We start from the raw sequence: 6,437 nt of genomic DNA on the forward strand, positions 1-6,437 counted from the left end.
AAGGGAAAGCAGCAGCAGCAGCAACAACACACACCCCTTCATACTCAATATGATACACATGCATTTTAAATTGCAATATCTGAACCCCAGCAGAAAAAGACCCCAAAGCCACAGCCCTGAGCTGCTATCCCATTTCTATTTTGCCCTTGCCCAGGAACAGCAGCAGATGGGAAAGATTCTTCAGTATAGCTGTACAATGCCTCTGAAATTGTCAGTATAATGGCAAACAGAACATCATCTTTAATCAGCTGCAGCAAACCTCCTTTTCCATCTCCAAGGCCTTCTGTAGAAGAGGAACAAGACAGGTTTGTCCATTAGCTTCAAAGCCATTCCATTGGGTGGCATATGGATGGCAGACTGAGGCTGGCCAGCTTGCATCAATCTAGTTTTTCCTCTGCGTCTTTCTCCAACCCATTGCCTTTCCATTCATCTGGCCTGCAAACCCAGCCCATTCATATTGCTAATAGATGAGTCCTCATTATCTGGCCATGAGTGCAAGAAAGAAGTGTGCCGGTCCGAAAGGGGAGTGCCATTTTCTGGGTAGGCTCTGTGCCTCTCCTGTGCTGCTAATCCATCTCTTTGTGGAGAAAGGCCCCTTGCTGCAAAGAAACAATACGACTTGCATGTCATCATTAGTCTGAAAATTATAAAAGAAACCTTCCATCAGTATTGGCACAATTACCTTCCCATTCGCCTGCTCCACCTCATTAAAAGGAAAATGTTACAATTATGGCAGAGACGGGAGGAGCAGATTAATGTTCTGTTTCTAATGCATTGATGAATTGGCACTTAGTCAAAGAGATTCTTCTTTATTTTAAATGAAAGCCTGTCTTGTTTTCACACAAAAAATGTGTTATAAATAACACAAAGATAGGGAGAGTCCCCTATATTAGGGGCCCCTTGGCTGTGAATCTGTTTTCTTGATTAGCTCTCAGATAAGATGTGAAGAATAAGAAGCCGGTTAAAAGGAATCATTCAGCCTTCCTTATGGGAGAATTTCCAGAGGTAAAGCTAGGAGTTATTTGCCATATAGAATTATTGCAGACACATTCACTGGTTCACCCCTTATGCAAAACTGAACATTTTTGAGTATGGAATAAATTACATGTCTTTTTGAAATGGTGTCTTTAGTGTGGAAAGGGTAAGTGGGTATAGGATTGAGGTTTCATTTCTGATCTCAAAGGCTCAGGCTGAATAATAAAGGAGAACATAAATATGTAAAAAAATAGATAAAATGGTTAAGAGACATAACTTAGTGCCCAACATGACCTGTTTGCCAACAATAATAACAGTATCCATTACAGCCTTCTTCTGGAACTTGTGTACATAGTTACATCCCCACCACATATGCTCAAAATATTCTAAGTCACTTTGACTCAATGCGGCAAAAAAGTAACCAATAAATTTAATAAATGAAAAAGTTGAACACTAGTGTGAGTGAAATATGGGACAGAATTGTTCAGTCCATCCCTGCTTTGGAGCGAGCCCTACCCAGAATGAACAGAAGGTTTCTCCTTACATTCCAGTATTCAAAGTGTTAATGCACTCATTTCCCAAAGAAACAGAGATTGAAAGAAACAGTGCACATCTTTGGTTAAGAGCTTCTATTATTCAGTCCACATGCCCCTCGCCTCTGAGGTTGACCCTCACCCAGAATATGTGAGGGGCTGAGGGAACAGGAGGAAGCTCAGATCTTGTTGAGGGAATGCCAAACCATGGTTTCGTTTTACATGTGACCCACAGTATACCCAAACTGATTCAAAACAAAGTTTTCTTCCTATTAATGAGATAATAATTTGGGGTCAGTTTTCTTCTGTGCTAATGCTGAATCAAATTTAAAGCTAATGAGAGAAAATGAGTTCCTGTGGTAAGTTAGTTATTCTTGGCTCATAACTACCTCTGTGGGGAGCCATTTCAAGGCTTCTCAGTTCACAAGCTGTAGTTTTCATTAAAAGGAATCAGACAATTGGATTTTTATCTTTGCGTTTAGACCCCATTGAAGCAGATTTAGATAGCTGTCTTTAATTTTCTCCCCCACATTTCATCTTAATTTTATCAGGGGATGTCCATGGCAAACACACAAACTTCAATCCTGAAACATTTACTTTGTTGGGAGGAATCAGAGGAACTATATGTGGCATGAAAACTGAACTCTGTGGTCACATTAAAAGGATATGAGAGTACCCCTTTAGTTAAATAGCAGAAAGTGGGGGGTGTCTACGATTATAATTCTACAATTTATTTAAAATGTTACCTGTTGCTAATAAGTTGGAATGCGGCTTACACAATCTACTTGACGATGTCTCCAAATGTGTCTTGCTGGGATCATCTTCCTCCTCCCCATTGCCCTGCCAGTTCATGACAATCAGGTTGGCTAAAAGAGGGTCATCCCACTTTTTACTCATCCTGCCAGCTACCAATGAAAGTGTAGATCAACTCACAGGATTCACCAGCGATACTGTAGGGCACAGATGTTTCATAAGACAACACAGTACCAAGAGAACATGGATCATATTTGCTTTTCCCAGACACCCAGGGAGGAATTCAACATAAATGCTTTGTTTATAACAGCTGAATGATCTCCCCTCTTCTTCCCCTGTGTGCTGTTCTGGGGGGGTTCTCTAAGCCCCCCACTCCCAGAGCCAATTTAGTGGGAGAAGAGGGAGGAAGCCCCATTGCATCACTGGAAGCCCTTGAACAGGCTTCTGCTAGTGGGACCAGTTAGCTGAATCTCGTCCATAATTCTCCCCATCTGGAAACTGGCCTGACAGACAAAGGAAAAATGTGGGTGCATTGAGAAGGAGAGAGAGAGTTGTACGTTAGTACAATTTGTGCCCTTGTACAATGTCATTACTGATCATGGGGCATATATATTAAGCTAACAGTCTCAGCTTCTAATTTCCTAGATTTGTGGAGCTTGAGCTACCACTCTAACTCTAATCAACATGAGACAACTTCTGGCAGGTTGTTTGATCACCGAAAGTATTTACTTATTGCAATTATTTATATCCTACTTTTTAAGATGCAAATCCTTCCATGATGGTTTGCAAGTAGCATGAAATTATAGTTTAAAAAAACACAGTAAGGAACATCAGCATGTAAAAAGCCAATCAGGATCCCTGCCAACCCCTAGCTGGTAGAATGGCTCTGTGGTGCATAGGGGAAAGTCCAGCTGGAAAGTCCAGAGTTGGATCAGGCTCTGAAGTGTTTATTGCCTCCCTCTCTCCTGCAGTCCTCACGATAGGGCAAGTGGTGGTACATAGCCCTTTGATATAAATGATAAAGTCCAGCTGGAGCAGCTCCTGAGGTGGTTTTTGCCCCTCACGCTCTCTCTTTCCTGGAATCCTCTCCATAAGTTGAGGTAGATGGCACTGTAGGGGAGACGTCCAGCTGAGGTAGTCTTCACCCAGGTTCCCCTCTCTACCAAGATGCTTCTTGCAAGGCAGCTGGTGGAACTTAGGGAGAAATCCAGCTGAAACGGTATCTGAGGCGGCCTTTACCTCAGAATCGGTCATTTTTCCTTTATGGATTGGTGGGCAAATGCCACTCTAATTTCTCAAGAATAAAAATTGCCTCTTACATTTTGTATTAATCAGTTATCATGGTCCTACAATGGCATTTATTATATTTCCATTGTATCACTCATTTGCAGCAACCCTCGGACTGTTTCAAAATGTCATGAAAACGTCACTCATGGGAAACATTCAAACTCTCATGGGAAACATTTAATTTATACAATTATTTTTATAGTCTTGACCTTCATGTCTTTAGATGTTCTCTCCATTTCCCTTTATCTTTTTGTTGGAGTGCAATACCGAAAAGAAAGAAGTACTCCACTGGGCTAAAGGTTACAGCTGCTTTCTAAATATGTGCTGCAAACACTGCGAGAATCTTTTAATGCTTGGTATAATTGCTCAGCATTAATTCAGTGGGTGAAACACTGAAGTGACCTATTCGGGCATTGAGAAATCTGGTTCCTGCGGTGCTGGGCGAAGCATGGCTTATATGATACTGTTATTAATTATGGCATGCTTCCATGGTATCTTTAACTGTGGGCATTAAAGATATTCAAAGCATTCACTGGTGCTTAGGAAGCCATATCTGTCAAAGCTTCCCCCCCCCCCCCAAGTCTGTGAAAGCTGTAAAAGACTAGATTCCCTTTTACAAACCAATGAGTTTCCAGTATCTTTGGTCAGCAAAGAAAGAATCCCAGCCAAGAACAGGAAGGGAAACCTACCTTTCTCTTATTTGCTCTTATTTGCTTTGTTTCATCAGCAAATCAGAACCCCCTTGCCCCCTTGCTTCCCTGACAGGTGAAGGATATTCATCACATTCTTCTTATTCATGAGATAACAGCCAGTGTGTCATAGTGTGCTCAGAGCATTGGCCTAATACCCAGAAGACCAGGATCCCCATGGCAGTCATGAAACTCAATGGGTGATTGTGGGCCAGTCACTCACTCTCTGCCTAACCTCACTCACAGGGTTGTTGTGAGGATAAAAATGGGAAGTAGTAGAAAATGATGTACACCACTTTGAGCTCCTTAGAGGAAGGATGGGATATAAATGTATAAATAAATATTTCCTATCCAATATCATGATCCCATCATTGAGTTACACCTGCTGAGCAGAGATGTGATTGCTGTCAAATTCTGTTGTGCAAACAAAGTACAACTGTGTGATGGCAAAAGTAGACAACGTTTGGTACCTGACCGCAAGGAGGAGCAGAATCTTACCTTTAATAAAGACAAGATGGCCAAGGGCTTTTCTTTTTCTTCATTAAGAAAAAGTGTCTTGCTGTTGCTTCCATGGATGGCTTGTCTGCTCTCAGCAGTCCATCAGTCTTCTGGAACAGAATGGCCCATAGGAACAATGATGGTATGTCATAATAAAGATGATAATCAAATCTTCTTGGGGTCAGTACTCACTGATACAGAGCACAGGTCCCCCACCCCCTTTGCTGCCAATGGCAGCCATTTTGTGCTGGCACCTGCAACACTTTTATCAATATACAAGTTGATAAAGCACCCCCCTTTTTTAACCAAAAGAAGCACTAATTATGATGATTTGTGGCATTCCATCTATTTACTTAGCACTTTGCAAAGAATGAGAGGTTGGTGAAACTGTTGGTCATCCCACAAAAACAACAAAAGAAGGGGCGGAAATTAGGGCTGAAATAAACCTGGGGAAGAATGGGTGATTATTTCCAGTTGCAGAGCCCTTGGCTTGGATGTGTTAGGGTTGGGTGCTGAGTTGAACGGGTCTATTCCAAAGGCTTCATGGAAAAGTAGAGTTCTGTGAAGGGATTTAAAGAATGTAAGGGAGATTTTCTCACAGAGGCATTCTTCTAGGATAAAATACGTCTAGAAGTTCATACACTGAGGTAAACAATGCATTTGAAGTATTTTGTGGGAAACTATGTTTATTTATATATGTATTTATATATGATTTTTTTATCTTTTTAAAACTAAAAACAGGTTAATGTGGGGAAAGGACAGAATGGACACCAGGGACCAGAAATAGACTGATCCATGCATCCCCAGGGGGTGGGCTGACTTTGTTCCTCCACCAGAGGTGTCCAGTGCCACACAGGGAATTGTGTAAACTGGAGCCTTGGGAGAAATATGGTCATGCCTGAGTTTCTAGGTGTTCAAATTCCAGCTGAACTTCTGAGAGCATTTGCAGATGACTTAGTATTGACGTTACAGGAGCCAGAATCTAGTACTAGAAGGGTTTTAGAACTGATTCAAGAATTTGGTCACGTGGCAGGATTTAAATTGAACAAGTTAAAAACTAAGGTTTTAGAGAAAAATTTAACACCGATTGAAAGAGAGAGGTTTCAGAATGAGACAGGTTTAACAGTGGTTAAGAAAGTTAAATACCTGGGGATTAACATGACAGCAAAAAATGGGAATTTATCTAAAGACAACTATGAAAAATGTTGGGCTGAAGTGAAAAAAGATTTAGAAATTTGGTCAAATTTGAAGCTTTCACTGCTGGGCCGTATTGCTGCGATAAAAATGAATGTATTGCCTAGAATGTTGTTTTTGTTTCAAACTTTGCAAATTGTGGACAAAATGGATTGTTTCAAGAGGTGGCAGAAAGATATTTCTAGATTCGTCTGGCAGGGCAAGAAGCCCAGAATAAAATTTAAAATACTAACAGATGCAAAGGAAAGAGGTGGATTTGCCCTGCCAGACCTCAAACTTTACTATGAATCAGCAGCTTTTTGCTGGTTGAAAGAATGGCTGCTTCTTGAAAACACTGACATTTTGGACCTAGAAGGTTTTAACAATGTATTTGGATGGCATGCATATCTATGGTATGATAAGGTCAAAGCGCATAAAGCATTTAAAAACCACATTGTCAGGAAAGCGTTGTTTAATGTATGGATAAGATACAAGGATTTATTAGAAAACAAAACCCCAAGGTGGCTGT

The 6,437-nt window shown here is 41.0% G+C and overlaps 1 long non-coding RNA gene across 2 annotated transcripts; it reads right to left on the bottom strand.

Moving 5' to 3' along the window:
* Positions 1–215: 215 nt before the first annotated feature.
* Positions 216–4,834, bottom strand: LOC308478075. 2 transcript variants are annotated; one of them, XR_013986847.1, is made up of 3 exons: positions 4,736–4,834; positions 2,255–2,458; positions 216–637 (listed from the first exon to the last, which is right to left on the bottom strand). It is a non-coding gene; the product is annotated as an uncharacterized lncRNA (long non-coding RNA). The 2 variants fall into 2 exon arrangements; XR_013986848.1 differs by having other exon boundaries at positions 216–599; positions 4,736–4,832.
* Positions 4,835–6,437: the final 1,603 nt, after the last annotated feature.

Source organism: Podarcis pityusensis, assembly GCF_964106645.2.
Source record: "Podarcis pityusensis genome assembly, chromosome: 5".
In the NCBI taxonomy this organism is placed as follows: domain Eukaryota; kingdom Metazoa; phylum Chordata; class Lepidosauria; order Squamata; family Lacertidae; genus Podarcis; species Podarcis pityusensis.